This window comes from Alligator mississippiensis, chromosome 2, assembly GCF_030867095.1.
Source record: "Alligator mississippiensis isolate rAllMis1 chromosome 2, rAllMis1, whole genome shotgun sequence".
Classification (NCBI taxonomy): Eukaryota; Metazoa; Chordata; order Crocodylia; family Alligatoridae; genus Alligator; species Alligator mississippiensis.
The window spans coordinates 57,813,850-57,831,311 of NC_081825.1; the positions used below are offsets into that span (position 1 = coordinate 57,813,850).

Genomic DNA, 17,462 nt, shown 5'->3' on the forward strand with positions numbered 1-17,462 from the left:
GTCCAGGTAGAGGAAGGGGACGAGGACGGGGAAGGGGAGGCCCGGGTAGATTCAGGGGAAGAGATAGATCCTTGAGCCCACAAAACCCAGGCTATAGGAACCAATGTCATTATTGCAAGCAAGAAGGACATTGGAAATCAAAATGCCCCAACTGCCCCGGCCAAGGACCCAGCCCCCAGCCCCCACCTCCACTTCCTGTCAATTTTCCCAGTGTTAAATAAAACAGCCTGAGGGACAGTGACATCATTGCTCCTTTGCTTGCTACTGACCAATCTGGTCCGTTTGTTGAATGCCTTATTTCTGATAAACCTGTCTCCTGTCTTGTCAACACTGGAGCGTCCCGCTCCACGCTAAAGGCTGCTAAGTTTCCTTTTCTACCTTATTCTCCTAAAACTATAAATGCTGTCGGTATAGGCGAACAACCTATCCCACATCCCGTCTCTGAACCTGTCTCCATCTCTATTGGCCCTTTGTCTGAAAATCATGCCTTTCTTCTTAGCCCCTGTGCACCTGTCAACCTTCTTGGTAAGAATTTGCTGTGTAAACTGGGATGCGTGATTTATTATAGCCCAGATGGTGTTTACCTTAAGGTACCGGAACATAGGGAAACCGAGCTTGTGGCTTTGCTAACCCAGGAGTACTCTGATCCTAACACTTCCTACTTACAAGAGGAACTGTTGGCACGAGTACCTCCACAGCTGTGATCCACCCATGCGAATGAAGTGGGGCACATGCTGAGTGCTAAACCAATGCGTATCATCCTGAACCCTGCCAAGCCACTTCCTCGTGTCCCACAGTACCCCATCTCAAAGGAAGCTGAGGAAGGGATCAAGCCTGTCGTTTCCTCACTCCTTAAGCAAGGGATTATTGTCCCAATACGCTCCCCTTGCAACGCATCTATCCTACCTGTCAAAAAACCTGGTAAAGATACGTATCGCTTTGTGCAAAATCTTCGAGCTGTAAATGCCGCTGTTTTACCCGCTTTCCCTGTGGTCCCTAACCCTGCCACTATTCTTTCCTGTATCCCTTCAGATGCTACATATTTCACAGTAGTGGATCTTTGTTCTGCTTTTTTCTCTATCCTCGTTCATGAGGATAGCCAGTATCTGTTTACATTTACTTATCAGGGATTTCAATATACCTGGACAAGACTCCCTCAGGGATATACGGAGTCCCCAACCCTGTTTTCCCAGATCCTAAAAAAAGATTTGGATCCTATCATGTTCAAAGGGGGGTCCACCCTTGTTCAGTACGTTGATGATCTATTGTTAGCCTCACCCACTTTGGAGGCCTATAAGCAAGATACTTTAACACTCCTCACAGCTTTGGCTCAAAAAGGCCACAAGGCCTCAAAATCTAAATTGCAACTCTGCAAGTCTAAGATACATTATTTAGGGCATGATATCTCAGCAGGAAAACGACACCTTTCCCCTAATAGAGTTAAAGCTATCCTCAACATTCCCAAACCTATGACTAGAAAACAGATGAGGGGATTCTTAGGTGCAACGGGTTATTATAGACAGTGGATCCTGGGTTATGCTGCTTTTACAAAACCCTTGCAAACATTCACTCATGATACCACCCCAAAACCCCTCCCTTAAATTCCCAAAGCCGAACAAGCATTTGTGGCCCTTAAGCAAGCCCTCACTCTTGCTCCCGCTCTTGAACTTCCTAATTATAAAAAACCCTTTACCTTGTTTTGTCATAAACGGAAAGGAATCGCTTTAGGAGTACTCACTCAGCTGCATGGTAAAAAGCATCGCCCAATTACATATTATAGCTCTGCCCTTGATCCCATAGCTGCGGAACTTCCTCCTTGCCTCCGTTCAGTTGCAGCTGCTGCCTTGTTGGTTAAAAAGGCAGATTCTCTAGTTTTGGGACACTCTTTAACCGTTGCAGTTCCACATGCTGTGATGGCCCTTCTGCTCAAGGGCAAAACTCAACACATTTCCAATTCCCGTCTTACTAAATATAAAAAACTTCTACTGTCAGCTGCAAATGTAACCTTAAATCGCTGTTCAATTCTGAATCCTGCGTCACTTCTGCCTATTGCCTCTGATGGTGAGCCTCATGATTGCCTGTCTGTCACAACTCAATTGTTAACCCCTCGAACTAACCTCAGGGACATTCCTATCCCAAACTCTGACCTTGTTTTGTTTGTTGATGGTTCCTGTCTTAAAAATGATGCAGGCAAATTAGTTGCGGGATATGCAGTATGCACTCAGTATGCTGTTTTGAAAGCCTATTCTTTACCCCAAGCTCGTTCTGCTCAAGTTGCTGAACTCATTGCTTTAACACATGCTTGCATTTTTGCAAAAAATCAAACCACAACCATTTATACTGACTCTAAGTAAGCTTTTGGTGTTGTTCATAATTTTGAACAAATCTGGAAACAAAAAGGGTTCCTCACTTCATCAGGAACCCAAATCAGTCATGGTTGTTATATAAAAGCGCTCTTAGAAGCTGTTCAATTGCCTCTTACTATTGCTATTGTTAAATGTAAAGCTCATGAGAAACCCTTTGATGATGTCACACAAAAAAATGATCTGGCAGACCGTTCTGCCAGAAATGCGGCCCTTTCTGGCCCACAGGCTCCTAACTCTGTTTTTGTTTGTTTTTCAGCAGACCAGTCTCCTTTGGCTAGCCTTTAAAGTCTGGCCCTTCTTCAAAATCAGGCCCCCCCGCAAAAAAATAAATAACTGGCTGCATGCAGGATGTTCACTACACCCCAACTCTCTCTGGTGCTCCCCGGATGGCCGCCTGGTGGCGCCTAGAGAGCTTTTGCCACATCTTGCTCGTTTAACCCACTCTGTGGCCCATACGAGCAAAGGAGGGATGCTTGCTACAGTACAAAAAAATTGGTTTGCCCCAAATTTTCCTTCCATGGCACAACAGTACTGTAGCTTCTACTTTGAGAAGATCATCAAGGAGCACATCTGTGATGGGCTGGCATCGGGGATGATGCTCAGGGGCAACCAGCACGATTTCATTAGGGGCAGATCATGTCAGACCAACCTGATTGCCTTTTACGATCAGGTCACAAAAGCATTGGATGCAGGTGTCGCCGTGGATGCAGTCTTTCTGGACTTCAGCAAGGCCTTTGACACGGTCTCCCACCCCATCCTCATTAAAAAACTAGGCGACTGTGGCATCGATGCCTACACGGTCAGACAGATTGGGAATTGGATGAAGAGTCGTACTCAGAGGGTGGTGGTGGATGGGTCATATTCGACCTGGGGGGAAGCGGGCAGAGGAGTCCCCCAGGGCTGGGTCCTTGGGCCCGCGCTGTTCAATTTCTTTATCAGCGATTTGGACAACAGGGTGAAAAGCAACCTGTTCAAATTTGCTGATGATACCAAAATTTGGGGTGAGGTGGGCATGTTAGCAGGGAGGGAAAGACTGCAGCAAGACCTGGATAGGTTGCAGGGGTGGGCTAACAAAAACAGGATGCGTTTCAAAACTGACAAGTGCAGGGTGCTGCACTTGGGCAGTAGTAACCAGCAGCACACTTCTAAGATGGGAAACTCCCTTCTTGAGAGCACAGAGGCAGAAAGGGATCTTGGAGTCATCACTGATTCCGAGATGAACATGGGCCGACAATGCGAGGTCACGGTTGGCAGGGCTAACCAGACCTCATCGTGTATCCACAGGTGCATCTCAAGTAGGGCCAAGGAGGTGATCCTCCCCGTCTACGCAACACTGGTCAGGCCGCAGCTGGAGTACTGTGTCCAGTTCTGGGCACCCCACTTCAAGAGGGATGTGGACAACATTGAGAGGGTCCAGAGGAGGGCCACCCGCGTGATCCGGGGACAGCAGGACAGACCCTACAATGAGAGGCTACGGGACCTGAACCTGTTCAGCCTTCACAAGAGAAGGCTGAGGGGGGACCTGGTGACCATCTATAAACTCACTGGGGGGGACCAGAAGGGTTTGGGGGAGACCTTGTTTCCCCTAGCACCCCCCCGGGATAACAAGGAATAACGGCCACAAGTTGTTGGAGAGTAGGTTTAGATTAGACATCCATAGGAACTACTTCACAGTTAGGGCGGCTAGGATCTGGAACCGACTTCCAAGGGAAGTGGTGCTGGCTCCTACCCTGGGGGTCTTTAAGAAGCGGCTTGATGCCTACCTGGCTGGGGTCATTTGAGCCCAGTTTTCTTCCTGCCCAGGCAGGGGGTCAGACCTGAAGATCTACAAGGTCCCTTCCGACCCTACTTCTATGATTCTATAGAAAGAGCATTAAGACAAAATGGCTGAAGTTCTCAGACAGCTGTCAATATGCTGAAGGGGAAAAGGAAAACAAATAAGCTTGACAAAACCCAGCTCTTCTAAAAATCATGTCTCTATGCTCACAGAGCTAATGAACAATAAATAGGATTAACTTCAGGCTATATAACTACACGTGGAGTTCTGGACAGCATTTTAGTGGTGGGCAGAGGTGAGTCTGAAATCTTCTGCTCAGTGTTTCACTTACTGTCAAAAATAGAAGTTTTTCTAGAAAGTAAACTGAATTGAACATTCAAAATTTGACTTCTCATCTCACTAAAGAAAAAAGGCATCTCAGCAGTCATGTTGAGACTCTTGGCAGCTGTGACTGCAGCTGAAAATAACTACTCCTTGACACTGGAGAAATTAAAAATTGAGAGGAAAAAAGAATGGTGACTCAATATGCTCTGGGGGTTTTGTTCATTTGTTTGTTTGAGGGATTTGTTGGTAAACAGACCCTGGCAACTGTAGGATTAAGTGTAACTAGACCATATCAGAATAATACATTTGAACTGTAAGGAAGAACATTTATTTCAGTGTTGTTGGGCTGCTCCTAAGCATAAGATACAAGTCTGTGTAAATGAAAGAGTTTTCCTTCTGAAGACAAAAATAATCATTTTAAAAAATGGAGTTAATGATGAGGTTATGTGCTGGTATTTTCACTATAAGTAAGGCACAGGAATCCTAAATTTAGGATTACAAACCCAAGAAACCCATTCTTCAGATATGTGGGAAGTTGGAGGAAGAACAAAAGCAACACTGGCCTCCTGTGAGATCAAATGGGGCAGCTGACATCTGATGTCCAAGAAAAGGCCAATCTCCTAAGCCATTACCTTGAGTCAGTTTTCCACTCACCCAAGGGGCTCATGCAGTCAGACAATATGCAAAGCAACCAGGGCTCGGGAGATGGGCCCACAATTGATGTAGATCAAGTGGCAGAACATCTCGAGAGGCTTGACATCCACAAATCCACGGGCCCAGATGGATTACACCCAAGAGTCTTAAATGAGCTGGCGGACATCATACCATGCCCAGTGGCCAAGATATTTGAAAGCTTGTGGCACTTAGGTAATATACCTGAAGACTGGAAAAGAGCCAATGTGGTCCCAATGTTCAAGAAAGGGATGAAAAAAGATCCAGGGAATTACAGATCTATCAGTCTTATGTCTGTCCCTGGAAAGGTCTTGGAGAAAATTATCAAGGGATCCATCTGCAACAGGCTAATTGAAGGCAACCTAGTGAATGCCAGCCGACATGGTTTTTTTAGTGGAAGGTCTTGCCTGACCAACCTCATCTCCTTCTATGACCAGATGACACATTGCCTGAACAAGGGAGACTAAGTTGATGTTATTTATCTGGACTTCAAGAAATCATTTGACCTGGTCTCCCACGATGTCCTCACGACCAAGCCAGGGAACTGTGGCCTCAACCATCCATCTCACAGTCCAATGGCTGGGGAAATAGCTCCAGGGTCGGACCCAAAGGATACTAACTGATGGGAACTTTTGACTTAAAAATCCACATGCAGGTTGACTCAAAACTGTGCAAGCCTGACAGTTTGGTTGTCAAAGAGATCTAGAAAACTTTGGCACTCTCAAACATAACTGTAGTAGGCTACTAATGAATTGCTGAAATATTCTCCAAATTTCTATGGCAATAACATTGCTAATGGGAAAGTAAGAAGCCCCTCCTTTCATCATTCACCCCAACCCACCCCAAAGTCCTTCAAGATAAAATCTGCATTTTCCAAATGACCTTCTGCCAAATTATGAACACATATGAGGACATTTAGAACTGAATGATGCAACAGTAAGGAACACTGATTCATGAATTTACAGTGAATTAAGAAAAGTTGAGTCTCATACAGTTTGATCACATTTTATAAAAGTGAGGAAGAAGAACCAGGACCACAAAATTCCTTATAAAACAATCATTAAGAATATTTATACTCATGATTGCAAAGAGTATCAGTCTCCAACACCTTTTCTAGCATGCAACACTGTAAAGCTTCTGAGAGCTTGTGAGATTGAATACAACTGAAAACAAAATCTATTCTATGTATAAGCACAATTGTTTATGCTCGTATGATACAGATAGTCAGTCAATGTCAGGTTGATGTCCTGTTTAAAGGATCTGTAGTCATTGGTTTTAATACTAACTCATGATCAGGGGTGAAGGAAGTGATACCATTGCAGTTTAACATAAAAAGTAGAAATCTGTTCATTCTTTAATAAACTGATTTGTACAAGAGACAAGGCAGGTCAGGTCAGTTTGTTGTTAATAGTATGAAATGAGAAGACTCTAGCATATCTACTGGGTACCAACAAGAGTTGAATTAAGCAGTAATCCACTATCTTTTCAATAGCTAGATGTGTGTGAAAGACAGCACCAAGACTGGCTTGGCAAACAGACCACACATTAATTTCTTTCCACATAGATACCATCCTCATCTTCAAGCAACCCCTACCTTCTACTCCTAGGTCTTTTGTAAAGAGAATGGCAATACTACCAAGTTCTTCAATATGAAAGAGTACCACTGAGAAATTAGACATTACACTAACAAGGGTAACAAGGAACAACGGTCACAAACTGACAGAACGAATCTGGCTAGATATTAGGAAAAACTTCTTCACAGTAAGGGTAGCCAAAATTTGGAATGGGCTTCCAAGGGAGGTGGTGCTGCCCCCTACCTTGGGGGTCTTTAAGAGAAGGATGGATAAGCAACTGGCTGGGGTCATCAGACCCCGGCACTCTTTCCTGCCTAGGCAGGGGGTCAGACTTGATGATCTGTTGAGGTCGCTTCTGACCTTAGCATCTAAGAATCTATGTCTGCTTCAAGTATGGAAGGGTTTCTCTGGGGCTACCATTGCACACTGCCTAGCCTTCCACACTCCCCTCTCTCCCATCCCCCACTAACTCTGTTGGTTTCTGTTCATTCCCAAAATGAACAGAAAATGCAAAATAAAAAGGACTCATCTAGGATTCTCCTGCCTCCAGATCACCAAGGCTTTGCCTGTAGGACACAGGAGTATCTATGTTTCTTCAGTTGCTTTGTCTCTTATTGCTTTATACATACCCAACATCACATTCAGTATTTCTCTAAACTGGACTAGTAACAGATTGTGACCCCTTAGTAGGAATAAGGCAAAGACAGAAAGAAAGAAAAACAAAGGAATAAAAATAATATATGGCAGTAAATCTCCCTTGAAGGTTAGAGGTGCGACAGAAACAACTTAGTCATACTTCAGGAATAATTGTGTTTGTCTTAGTTATTGGGTAAAAGAGAGAGCGCTATTGCAAAAAACCTTGAGCTACTGCATTCCTCTACTGCTTGTAAAGTCACCTAACAGTAAGCACTTAGGAAGGACAGTTCTCCCAAACTATGGCTTGACCTTCTGAACTATGGCTTCATATCCTCAACTGGTTCAGCTGAACAAAGCAAAAAGCCCACAAACTGCCAAGAACATGGAAGCTCTGGCTGGCTAAGAGACCTGTGTTTTCAAAAGAGGAGGTGGCGCTTGTCAAGTGCCTGTCAGTCTGAACAGCTCCCCATAGGCTTGTGTAGAAGTAGGCCTGCCTGGATTACCAACAAGGATTGGAAAGTCTATTGATAGGGGAGATGTGCATGTAGATTCCCTGTTATTGTAAACTTTCCCAATCCCTCCACTACCACCCCTTCCTCCTCCCCATTCAAACCAAACAGGAAAACATCAAAAATAATACTTTGGTTTCAAGAAGGCCATCCAGGCTTGATTCCAAGAGGAAAGAACCACAAGCACCAGTAAGACCTGCTGGCTGGCTAAGCATTGGTACTGCAGCCACAGGGCTCAGCTCAATGGTGGGACAAACAGGTACTAGCAGTAGAGGTGACTACAAACAAAACATTATAGAAATTTCAAAGGCACAGAGGTACAAAGAATGCTGCTCATTCCATTTAACTTGCTCTAAGAAGACTATATTTATACTACAATGATTCATACAGTACAAGTGTGTACATAGGACAACTGCCATTGTGACAATAACCAAGTCTTTTTACTTTTCTAGTGGATTTCACCACTAGAAAATAAAGATGACTCACTTATAGTTGAGAAACAGATAATATTAAAGAAGGAAAGAGAGACCTTGAGAAGTGGTGTAACAGAAGGAAGATGAAACTGAATAGCATGGAATACAGGGTCATGCACTCAGACACTAACAGTAAAACCTCCTGAAAAAGTTGGGGGGCTTATGAGTTGGAAACAGCAAAGCCAAATGATACACTCAGGCCCCTCTCAATCATAAAACAACTACAGATCTCCAATGCAATACGGCCATGAAATAAAAAAATAAAATAAACAAAATTTAATCCTTGGCTGTATCAAGCAAAATACTTGCAAAAGTACAAGGGATAATTAATGCTACTGTGCCCTACTAATAGCTGATCTGGAATACTATGTAAAATTCTGGACACACATGTTCAAGAAAGATTAAAGTAGAATAAGTACAAAGAAAGGCTACTAAAATAATCAGACAAACTGAGCATCTACCATACAGAAGGAAACTAAAAGGGGTTGATTGTTTGGCTCAACAAAAACATAACTATAAATTCACTAGGTAAGGGGAAACATGGAGGATTGGGGGGGTGGGGAGAGAAGGGGAGGACAGAAAACAAAAAGAGTAAAGGAAGAAACAGAAAAAGCTAGTTAAGCCAAGACCAATGCTGACACAAGAACAAATGGGTATGAACTGGCAGGAATACATTTAGAGAAAGATTTCTAAGCATCAGAAGAATATAGTTTTAAAACAGAGGTAGCAGAGTAAAATAACCTAACTGATTTTAAGGAGCTTCATGGAGTCAGAGATTCACAGAAGTAGGGTGGGAAGGGACCTTGTAGATCATCAAGTCTGACCCCCTGCCCTGGGCAGGAGAGAAAACCGGGCTCAAATGACCCCCCAGCCAGGTAGACGTCAAGCATCCTCTTAAAGACCCCCAGGGTAGGAGCCATCACCACTTCCCTTGGAAGTTGGTTCCAGATTCTAGCCACCCTGACTGTGAAGTAGTGCCTTCAGATGTCTGTTAGAGAGTAGGTTTACACTAATTTGTGGCTATTATTCCTTGTTACCCTGGGGGGTGGGGTATACTCATCTACAAACTCACTAGGGGAAATAGGGTCTCTCCCAAACCCTGCTGGTCCCCCCTAGTGAGTTTATAGATGGCCTCTGGGTCCCCCCCAGCCTTCTCTTGCAAAGGCTGAACAAGTTAAAGTCCCATAACCTCTCTTCGTAGGGTCTGCCCTACTGTCCCCAGATCATGAGGGTGGGGTGGGCCCTCCTCTGGACTCTCTCAATGCTGTCCACACCCCTCCTGAAGTGTGGCGCCCAGAACTGAACACAGTACTCCAGCTGAGGCCTGACCAGTATCGCACAGAGGGGGAGGATCACCTCCTTGGCCCTGCTTGAGATGCATCTGTGGATGCACAAGGTAGAGTTAGCCCTACTGACCATGACCTTGCATTGTCTGCCCATGTTCATCTCGGAGTCGGTAACGACTCCAAGATCTCTTTCTGCCACCGTGCTCTCAAGAAGGGAGTTTCCCAGCTTATAAGTGTGCTGCTGGTTCCTACTGCCCAAGTGCAGCACCCTGCACTTGTCAGTATTGAAAACCATCCTATTTTCATTAGCCCACCCCTGTAACCTGTCCAGGTCCTGCTGTAATCTGTCCTTCCCTACTAGCATGCCCACCTCACCCCAAATCTTGGTATCATCAGCAAATTTAAACAGGCTGCTTTTTACCCTGTCGTCCAAGTCACTAATAAAGAAATTGAACAATGCGGGCCCGAAGACCGAGCCCTGGGGGACTCCACTGCCCACTTTCCTCCAGGTGGGAAAAGACCCATCCACCACTACCCTCTGAGCACAACCCTTCAGCCAATTTGCACTCCATCCGACTGCGTAAGCATCAGTGCCACAGTCGCCTAGTTTTTTAATGAGGATGGGGTGGGAGACAGTGTCAAAGGCCTTGCTGAAATCCAGAAAGACTACATCCACAGCAACACCTGTGTCCAATGCTTTTGTGACCTGATCATAGAAGGCAATCACATTGGTTTGACAGGACCTGCCCCTAATGAAACTGTGCTGGTTGCCCTTGAGCATCACCCCTGCTGCTGGCCCATCACAGATGTGCTCCTTGATGATCTTCTCAAACAGTTTCCCCAGGAAACAGGGGGGGGGGGGGGTGTCCCGGTCCCTGCACAGGAAAATGGAGGCAAAGAATTTGTTTAAGAACGTTTAAGCTTAATTATGTGTGGGCCGGGCCCCAATCCCGCCGCCAAGTGCGAGTCGGGAGGGGCGATCCGCGGCCCGTCTTTTGCGCACGCGGGCTGTGGCCAGCAGCCCAGGCACGCGGGGTTGGAGAAAACCGGCAGCGAGCTAGAATCGGTCACAAACGCGTAGTGGTTGATTGAAAAGATTATTTACTTACACCCAAAGATGGTAGTGGTGTAGGCTGGACAGCTTTCCAGGTGCAGCTCTGCTTAAATCCTCGCTGGAGGACTACGACAAATTCCTTCCCACGGAGTTGTTTAGGCTCCGCGGGTTCGGCAATTCTTTCCCAAGGAGTTGTTGAAGCTCCGTGGGCTCGGTTTGGTTCCCTGGTCCCCCAGAGTTGTTAAGGCTCCGTGGGTTCGAAAATTGGGTTTACAGGAAAGGGACGTCTGGGATTGCGCTCGGCAACGGAGAGAGGCTAGAGGCAGTTCGTTCTTTTTCCTTTTTCCCTCCGGAGTAGTTAGAGCTCCGTGGGTTCGATTATTAAGCCTCTATTGCCTGCTTGAGACGCGTTGGGTCCGTGAGGATCCGCAGCGCTTAGAGATCTTCACACTGGGTGAAGTCTCCTCCTCCTGGTGTTCGTGGAGTCCTCCAACTTGGGCGGAAACCACACAAGCTTTTTATACTGCTAGCAAGCCAATCAATAGCTGCCACATGTGCATAATTTAGAACTAGCCAATGGTGGGGCACAAATTTGAATACGAATGGCAGGAACTCCTTGCAACGAGCATTTCTGTGCTGCAACAAAGAAATGCACCCTGCAAAGAAAGCTACAAAACGGCAGGAACTTCTTTTGCACCCGGGGTTCTCCTTTGCAGCGGAAAACTCTACCGTGCAAAGAAGCTGCAATTTGGCGGGAAATAATTCAGTGGTGCCAAAGCACACACAAACAAAAACCACAACTCTGAGTTGTGACAAATCAGTTTAAGAACGTTATTATTTGATGCGGTTGGCGACAATGGCACAGAACATCCCTTCCCATCTTATTTTTTTTTTAAAAGGCTGGGATAGAAGTGGGGGTTGGAATCTTTAATTCACTGTTGTTTCTTCACTAAAAAGAGGATGAGAAAACATGAACACTTTACCAGGACAAGATTCAAGAGGTCTCTTGCCGTATGGTTTTACCCGAGAAAAGGCACCTACTTTGATCCGCTGTAGCCTCAGCTTCAGAAGCAGATTGATTTACTGACGTTCTTACAGATTTCATCCACAAGACAAAAATCATGTTGAACACAAATCTCTCTTGTAACACAATTCTAAGTGCAGTTTAAAAGTCACTGAATTTTCTTAAGCATCACTGCTACAGTTTTAAAAGAGGATGTTTTAAAAAGTTGTTTTTCAAGAGCTATAGGCTACCAGCAGCTTCCACTGAAAAATCAACTGATGTTACTGAGTGCTTGGCACTTTTTCAGTAAAACGATTTGTTTAAAGCACTTGAGTATGAATTTAGGATCCTAACTGTAGGCATACAATTTTTAATACAATGGCTGTCATGCATTTTTTAAACAAGTAAAGAATAAAGATTAATTGTTTAAAGAGACTGCAGCCATAGCAGTTAGTATGACTGCACAGTCCAGCTGGAGTGGACAGAGTTGCTCGAGTGGTTCTGACCTTTTTTTTTTTTTTTTTGACTGATTCCAGTGGGCAGCACTGAGTAACTGCTCTGTTTTCTCATGCAAGGCTCTATGGGGCTGTAGTCTGTGGCTCCTCCTGTTCAGTGTTCACAGCATTAGCAGGGACTAGGACTTTTGATACCTGGGAAAAAACCCACAAAACCAACCAACACTTAGCTCTATAGACTCCTTTATTCAAATTCATCTGGTGCAACACAGATTCTTCATGAGATTCAACTCACAGAAGACTGAGAAAATTCTTATAAGGATATGAGAAACAAACAGTTAAAATTGCAGAAGCGCCAACAACTCAGCTGAGTAAATCTGGCTGATATATACTGCTTAGGTTCCCAAGTGGAAGAGCAGAAGAAGGAAGACAGGAAGGAAGGATTATGTGGAATCTCAGTTGCCTCTGAATGCTCTGGGCAATTCCACTTTCCTGAGCCCCCTATCATTTATACTTGGGAAGGTTTTGAGCTTTTCTTTTGGATGAACAATTTTACCATGGTAATCCATGCCTCTCTCGTGTCAGGACAAGAATATTTAAAAAAAAGAAAGAAAAAGGTACTATTCCGGGAGTTAAACCTAGCAAGAAACATGAATTAGTTGCTGGGGTTCTTTCCTATAGCGAGTATAGCTATACTATGTTCTACAGTCTGCTCTGTCTACACATGGATGGCGAAGTGAAATGTAAAGTATTGGCGTTGTTCTTTCTACTCCTAAATGGCTAGTTGACAGATCACTGTTTCTCCTGGTGTAATACTACAATAGTCGTGATCAGATAAAGTGCTCAGTTAACAACCCCTATTTAAATGGTTAGGGATCAAGCTAATTTCTCACAACAAGGAGTACACTGCTTTGCAACTCACTTCCCTTGATAATCAACTAGAGCTATGACCTTAAACCAGGAGTGGGCAATTACTTCAAGCAGAGGGCCGCTTACCAAGTTTTGGCAAGCTGGCGAGGGCCGCATGGGTAGCCCTGCCACTTGGCAACCAGGGGGCAGGGCACCTGTCATCTCGGGGCCAGAAGTCCCGCCCCAACCTCTGAACTTTACCACCGAAGGTCCCTCCCCTTGCCCCTGAAGTACTCCTTTGGGGAAGAGGGTTTGCCATCTCAGGGGAAAAAAACCCATAAGTTACATACTAAAAATCAAAACACCTGCTAATAATATTTTAATTTAATTTTTTTAAATATTTTTGTCCTGATGTGTGTGCATTTGTGCTATATTATGCAGAAGTGATTGCATATGGGGGTTTGTGGGGATATGTGTATGTGTGGGTATGGGAGTCATGTAGGGTAGAGGAACCAACTGGCGCATGGGCAAGGAAGTGGGGAAAGCAGCGGGTAGGGGGTGAGGGGAGCGGAAGTGAGCGGGAGTGCAGGGCTTGCACCGGTGTTCTGGGACCAGTGCTGGCGGGGCCCAGAGTGGGACAGTAGGAGCGCAGGCTGGCAGGGGTATGTGAAGCTGGGCTGGGCTGCACCAGCAGGGAGAGGGGGAGCTGACCCAGCTCCATAGAGCCCTTGCCAGCTGGGATCCCGCACTCTTGCTGCCCCACTCTGGGCCCCACTGATGTTGGCCCAGGGACACGGGTGTGGGCCCCACACTTCCACCTGGCTGCTGCTGGCTCTGGCATGCCGGCTCACTCCCAGCGCCCCAGCCCCAGCCCTGTGGTACAGGCAGGGGTGAGCACATAGCCCTGACCCTGCACACCCTGTGCATGCCCGTCTGGACTGAGCAGTTGCAGGGAATGAACCAGTGCTCAGCGCAGGTGAAAAGTGGCCTCCCCCTCCCTGTGGCTAGTGCCCCATGCTGCAGCCGCTTGAAGCCCGCATGGGGCTGTCTGTGCCTGCTCTCCATTGGGGTGACACAATGGAGAGGCAGGATGGCCCCTGCTTGGGCTCTGGCCAACTGTAGTATGGAGTACTAGCAGCAGGGCAGGGGGGCTGCTTCCCCCCCCTTTGTTGAGAATCATTTTGTTCCCCGCTGCTGCTCTGTCTATACAGGCAACCATGGGATGCGTGGGGTCAGAGCTGCACGCTCGTCCCCACCTATACCATGGGGCTGGGGCAGGGGCACTGGGAGCAAGTGGGCACACCGAAGCCAGCGGCAGTCGGGCGGGAGTGAGGGACCCGCACCAGTGTCCCTGGGCCAGCACTGGCGGGGCCTACAGCAGGAGCATGGGGTCCCAGCCAGCAGGGGTTCTATAGGGCCAGGTCAGCTCCCCCTTCTCCCTGCTGATTCAGCCAAGACTGGCTCCACAGACACCTGCCAGCCCGCACCCCATGCTCCTACTGCTCCGCTCTGGGCCCCGTGCTCCCACTCCCCCCTGCTCTGGCTAGACTGGGACTCAGCAGGAGCTGGCCTGGCCCCGAGGACTAGAGCAATCCCCGCGGTCCTTCCTTGCCTCCCCGCTCCCCTCCTTACCTGAATTTCCTGCACCAGTGCAGCCACAAACAGCCCCATGGCCCCAGGCAAGATGCCCCTGCTAGGCACGGACTTCCAGCTGGGGCAGGGCTGGGCAGGCCCTACTGTTGCAGAAGCCTGCTGTGGCTTCCCCTGGGTCCTGTCATCTTTGACTAGGGCAGATAAATATTTCTTTTCTAAATTTTTTAGGGGCCCCGCTGGCTGGATACAGCCCATGAGCCATGTTTTGCTCACCCGTGCCCTAAACGCACACAAAAACAACAACAAACCTTCCTATACCATGTGCAGCCTATAGATACATGGAATATCTGTCACGCTATTGGGACCGAATGGGCTTTTTGATCAAGTTATATGAATATGCAAGCTATTGACTTTACCCAGATAGATAAAGTATGCTCATAGTGAATATCATGTTTAAGAACCATTATTATCAGACTGCTGAGACCCAACATTTGAACTACTCCAAAGTGCAACAGCAATTAACCGGATGGAGCGTGGAATATGGGGTAAGCCTAATATTAAATGCAAAAGTGCAGTTCTAGAAACAAAGGCACAATTGCATCAACCTACGACAAGAACCAAACCAAACTTACTTGACTCTTCAAGATTACAGAGACTGTGTTTGAATTAAAGTAATGGGCAACACTAATTTCTTACATTTGTTTCCATTTTAATTTAAGTGAGCCCCAGGCAAGATCTATGAAAAGCCACCAACCTCTTTAAAAGGTTTCGTAAAAACTCTGAACAAGTTCAGTGAGCGACAACAATTCACCGTTCTTCAGCACCACCCTGGTACATTGTGCCTCTATTCCGCTCCCAAAAGACCATTTCCAGAGATCAAAAGCAAGAACAGACTCAGGCTTGTCTGCATAACTTGGAAGCCAGTTATGGTTGCAATTTGCGGGATAAGTTGATTCAAAGTGCACAACAAACCCTGATAAGCTGAGATCACTCTCAGACAGAGCTGAACTTCAACGGGCCTAGACAATAGCTCCTGACCTAGAACTCCTCACTTACTAACCTGCAAAGTGAGCTCAGCAGAGCGCTGTTTCCTTCCTGTGACTGCAGGACAAGATAAAAATCAACCTGTGGCTTTCCAGCACTTGCTCTCTGCTCTCCCAAAGAAATATATTCAAAAAGTGACACTCCCCTGCTCCAAGCCAACATAGTTACAAAGATGTTGTAACAATATACTGAGGAAGTTGCTTCTTTTATTTCATGTCATTGTTACAGGGACAAAGGGGGGGGGGGCTCACAAGGGCCCCGAATCCCCCACTGAGCTCAAGTGGCTCTTCTGCATGAAGGCGCCGGACACGCACGAACCCCAGAGCATGCAGCTCTACAGCTGAAGGCAGGATGTTATCCCCAGGCACAATACCCTTCAGGGCAGGCTTCTTCCCCCCCCAGCAGGTTCAAGGCCAGGAAGGCCAGGGGCCGAGGTGCCTGCTCCCCTGCCAGGGCCCCTTCCAAGGAGCTTGCAGACGCCTTGTCAGTCTGCAAAACTGCAGAGCAGGACGGGCATCGCCGGGGCAAAGCGGCCGCGTCCGAGCCGGGGCAGCCTCCAGGCCAGGCCTGAGTACGGGGCAGCCCCCCCCACGCCGGGCCCGGCTGCGCTGCGGGGGCGCCGCCGAAGAGAACAAAGCCCCGGCGGGGCCGCTCGGGCTCCCGGCCTCGGCCTCGGGACGCCGCCGCCCTCCCGGCAGTAAACAAAGCGGCCGGGCCGAGGCCGCTGGAGCCGCCTCTCCGCCCCATTTCCGCTGGGAGCCGCGGCCGCCGCCCCAGCACCGAGCGGGCCAGGCCCCGGCGCTGCCTCCCTCACCTCTTTCCCCGCGGCTCCAGCGCGTCCTCCCGCGGCCGCCGCCGGCTGCGCTCCTAGCACGGCCCCGCCTCGCCCAGCGGCTGCAGCCCCTTTAAGAGCGAAGGCGCCGGGACCCGACGAGCGATTTAAATCTCCGACGCCGCCGCCGCCGCCGCCGCCCCCCGGTCCCCGCCGGCCCCACCGCTCCGCTCCCGGGCACCCGCCTGTCCGCCGCGTCCCTCCCGCCCCCTCACCCTCCCCATTGGGACGCAGCCCTCAACCAGGAACAAACGCCGATTGGCGGAGGCGGGTGGCAGTCGCGTGGCTCCGCCCCCCCCCGAGTTATTACCGTTGGCTTCCTGGCGCCCGCCCCGCCCGGAGCGCCCCGCCTCCTCGGCGGCCAATTGTTTCAACCAATCAATCAGCCCTCTGGCGGGATTGCCCTTCCTATTGGTTCTTCCGCTCAGCTTCCTTTGCGGTCGATTGGCCACAACAGAAGTCATTCACAGGAGCCACCCACCCAGTTCTCCGGAGCGCTCCGACTGCGCTGGGCTCGCTGTGGGGGCAGGTCGGGCTCTGGCGAGACCAAGCGCCTTCCCTTTTAAATCGCTTCCGACATGTTAGGGATCATCCACGATTCTAATCCCGCTTCTCCGGCGAGGGGCGGGCACGAGACTCTCCCCGCGTGGATACGGGCTCCAGGGGCAGGGAGCGGGGCCAGACAGCAGAGAGACGCTGCCTGGGGGCCTTGTCTCCAGCACGAGGGAGCATCCTCCCGCCCCCCGCGGCAGGGTCCCTGCAGGGCGGCTCTCCTGCGCTCCCGGGCACCGAGGCCTGGAGGGGAAGTCAGGAGATGGCTGACAAGACCCCACACATGGCCCTGGGCAAGCTGCCTAGGTCAAGCCTGGCAGAAGTGGCTTCACTTGGCCTTTTATTGATCTTTTAAGAGGGAAAAACGTCAATCCTAGCAGGTGACCAGCTCCAAGGGAAGTGGCCGGAGGACTTCCGGAAGCGGCACGGCCACTCTTTGGTCAGCAACATCAGTGGCCAGGAG

At 48.3% G+C, this 17,462-nt stretch overlaps 1 protein-coding gene across 4 annotated transcripts in view; it reads right to left on the reverse strand.

The window, feature by feature from the left end:
* LOC102569571 (OCIA domain-containing protein 2) overlaps positions 1-16,584 on the reverse strand; it is a 35,494-nt gene extending 18,910 nt beyond the window's left edge. The window contains exon 1 of one of the 4 annotated variants that reach the window (XM_059721720.1): positions 16,430-16,584. The gene's annotated coding sequence lies outside the window, so the exon portion shown is untranslated. The remainder of the gene's footprint in view (positions 1-16,429) is intronic. The other 3 variants (XM_059721722.1, XM_059721725.1, XM_059721724.1) reach the window with 3 other exon arrangements.
* Between the last annotated feature and the right edge of the window lie 878 nt (positions 16,585-17,462).